Below are 4,262 nucleotides of genomic sequence, written 5' to 3' on the forward strand. Positions count from 1 at the left end.
AACTCTATCTATTAAATTATAGAAATTCTAAAGTAGCAAAACTGGATTATACACCTGCACAGTTGTTACTTAATCGTCATTTACGCAGTAAAATTCCAAACACATTTAATAATATGATACCAAAGTTAAATTTAGATGCACATAATCATATGATAAAAAACCAACAAAAACAAAAAATATATTATGATAAAAATGCTGTAAAGAAAGAAATTGAATATAATAAGGGTAATAAAATTTATGTACAAAACTATAAAACTCAAAATTGGGAGAAGGGTGAGATTGTTGAAAAACTGAAAAGTCCTAGGTCTTATAAAGTCCAAATGGAAAATGGCAAAGTATTGAGAAGAAATGTGATTCACATAAGAAAAAGGAAAGTGTTAAGCTTTGAAGGAGCCCCAAATTCACCTCTGTACATAGATAAACCTTTAAACATAAAAAGCAAAATTCCTACACCCATAACAACAAGGTCAGGTAGACAGGTTAAAAAACCAGATAGATTAGGAAATTAAAAAAAAAAAAAAAAAAAAAAGGATGTGTAGGCAAGAGATTGTCAATAAAATAATGATATATTATTATTAAAGTTGTATAAATATTGTTAATGATATATTATTTTAGTTGTATGAATATTGTTGATGATATTGTATAAGTTGTGTGAATATTGTTAATGGAATATGATTTTAGTTGTATAAATATTGTTAATGATATTATTTTAGTTGTATGAATATTGTTGATGATATTGTATAAGTAGTATGAATATTGTTAATGTTATTATTTGGTTTTTATCAATTCATACATATTGCTAAGTCTGTTAATAATTATGTAAATTAGCATTAAGAATATTATGAATGTTTAAATTAAAAAGTTAAAGTCAAGGGAGAGATGTGGTATCACTGTAATTAATTACCAGTGATAATCATAATATAACCTTATTTTAAAATATCAAAAACTGTATCTTCACAATTATATAAAATATAATATAACCATGTGTGACTGTGTAATTAACAATGTTCTCTTTTTAATTTAATATGTTATAAAATAAACGACATATAATATAAACACATACTATCACTACAAGATGAATATAATTTATAATGAATATGGTCGTAAGGAATTTAATATTGTTAATTTAACTTTATCTAATATTTTATGTATACATAGGTCCCCTAGCTCGAATAGCAATACCTGATCTATTATGATTAAATTATGTCCTGAATAGAATTCCTGGCCTGTCTATCTAACATTCTAATCACTGATAAATCTTTGAACGACACTTATTGTCGGAGATTCGAACAATAATATAATTATCCTTCAGTCTTTCATCTGTTTATTTCGCCAAAAAAAAAAAATAGGAGACTGTTGCAGGATTTGTCAAAATATCAGTAAAGCTTATTAAAATAATTGTACCTCAGATTGTTAAAGTAATAGAATTTAATAGATTCATTCAAAAGAATGTCCAAAATGTAGTGTATACTTAATGTAAATTTAAAATCGCAGTGTCAGCTTTACTGTACAACAAAAACTATGATTCTATTTGATGGTGTTGATATTAATGTGCAATAAATATAGTGAATATAAGTGAACAATTTGAGACAGCTGTGTTTATAGGAAATAATTATTAACTAACCCGCTGGTATGGTTTGCATCCTGTGTTGCGGGTTGATTGGATTCGTATCGTAGATGACCAGATTAATGTCTCTTGGCGGACGACCCCCTTCGCCTACGAACACGGCCGCAACTTCGTTTGCGGTAGGCAGGTTGTTTCGCCCGTCGTCCCGGGCCGCATCTCGGACAAAATGCATCGTCACTGGCCTAGGTCGCACACCTGCGGGATCGGCGTCGGCTAGGTCTCTTTCTGCCAGCCACACCTCACGCATGTTCCTGGAACAAATATAGACATGTATATTTTTATACTTAGACAGACTCCATGTAAAAATCATAAATAAATCATTCAGTGCATTTAACTCTATAATTGTATAATTAACATAATACATAATAATAAATATATATATTATAAATGTGTGTGAAGTGTAGTAAGCTTAGGAGACCACATAGGTTAGGTAATAACAATAAAACCTATACTTCATATAAAATATAAAAACGTCCCAGCCCTAAGTTATATTTAATGTTACCTGTATCATTCATAAGTACATATGAACAAACTCTGTTGGTAGCAGAGTAAAATTATAATAAACACATAAAATACATATAATATTTAATATAATTTAAGTAATAAAGGTAAGAAAATTTTTTGCTTTGTATACTATTTTGAATGAACAATAAGTAATAACTGCAGTATATTGGTAGTTGTGAGTGTCTAATATCAACGTAATATCTAGTTTGACAGTTAACATAGTTAGTTTATTGGTTACAGTGTGTAAATTTTTTTGTTTTTTCTGTCTACTTTGAGAAAGGGATCTGTAAAAGAAATTTACTCTAAGGGGCAATTCATATTCCTAATGTTAATAAATACAATAAATTTATATCTTACTTAAAAGCCATTGCGTACGGATTTACGTCCCGCAGAAAACCGTCCAATAGTCCCATCACAACTACGGACAGTTCACGATGATTTCTCTGCAGAGCCATCCCAACGCGGCGGGCGTTGGCCTCTGAGGACTCGAGGAAATACAACTGACAGTAGTTGGCATCTACTCGGTCAACGGCCACGTCATTATTTATCCTCTGATAAGTTTGGCCTTGGATACACATCGTTCGCGGTCCACGCCCTCGCAAACGCCTGTCGTCTGTGCCACAGCTAAACGCAGCGAATGCCAGGGCGTTGTTGTACCGGCGGATGTCGTCTCGGAATCTACGACCATCCTGTGAATCTCCAATCAACAAACTCATTAGTAAAAAAGGGGCGGACAACAACGCGTGCTGTCCTGCAGCGGTCACTTGACCGTTGTTACAGCAAGTGGAGAAGTGCCTATTGGCATCCCGGCCCACAACCTCGCCTTCGAAGTGGCGGGCGTTACACTGTGTGCAGATTCTGTTTAACGCGCCCGCGTTGTGCTGCTCTGGAAGCGGGTGTGTCACGCCTGCCTGCCTGTCAATTATTGGCGCACGCCCTCGGGGTTGTTCACCCACGGCAAGTGGTCGGAACTGCAATTTAAATGATAAGTTTTATTTATGGTTTTTTTATAAGTAAGACATATTTACTGACCTCTTCGTCGACGTCTGGCTGCAACTCGTCGAGCATGTCCACAAACTCCAGTTCCAATTGCACTTCGTCCATCTGGACTTCTACCACTTCCACGTCATCCCCTCCGTCCATCTGTACCTCAACAAATTCCACGTCCTCCACCACCTCCACTCCTTCCACATCATTCCCTATATCCACTGGGACGCCAACGACTTCCACGTACTCCACACCCTCCACTGGGACGCCGACGACCTCCACGTCCTCCCTTTCTTCCATCTCGACATCCCCAAGCACCTAAAAGTTAGGTTGAGTTTAGAGTAGGTACAATTGTATTGATAATTCTATATAATTATAATAATAACAACAATAATTATTGCTATCTATGACAGTAAGCGTAGGTACCTATAATATGCAATAAGTGAATATTTATATGAAATAAGGTTTATGTCACACAAATAAAAGCATACATGTTGTAGTTAGAGTGAGTCTAAGTCTAAGAGTATCACATGTGAAATGATAAAATACCTATCTAGTGCCCAACTTACAAATGAAGGAGAGTAAACCTGGGTCAGTAGTAAATAGTGATGTGGTGGGGGTAATATTAAGAAGTGTGCGAGAAAAGTATTTTGTTTATTGGTAGTAGAATGTATATTATTGCTTTCACTCAACTGTATAAACACAATATTAAGTATACAATATCAGATATGTGAACATATTGCATGAATGTATACAATATATAGTTTGTGGATAATGTAGCAAAGTAAATAAGCACACATGTATGTTAATATAAATGTTTTTTTTTTAACTGTGTAAGAAAACATTCCAAATGCCTATAATAATATAATAACTAACTGTAACCGTAGAACATGTATAATACTACTAAATGCCATTGAAGGTGTGTAAAACATCAATACAACAATATAGATAGTATAAGATAAATGTTGTTAAGAGATTTTCAAGAGAAAAAGGTCTACCTAAATAACATCAGTACAATGCTCTAGGTTAAGATATCTGTTGTATTTACAAGTACCAATCATAGAACAAAGAAATCCACAGAAGAATATTTAAGTTGTTTCATACATACTAATAATCTTTCTAACAACAATAACTTTGAAACGTT

The sequence above is a fragment of the Metopolophium dirhodum genome, unplaced genomic scaffold (genome assembly GCF_019925205.1).
Source record: "Metopolophium dirhodum isolate CAU unplaced genomic scaffold, ASM1992520v1 scaffold1, whole genome shotgun sequence".
Classification (NCBI taxonomy): domain Eukaryota; kingdom Metazoa; phylum Arthropoda; class Insecta; order Hemiptera; family Aphididae; genus Metopolophium; species Metopolophium dirhodum.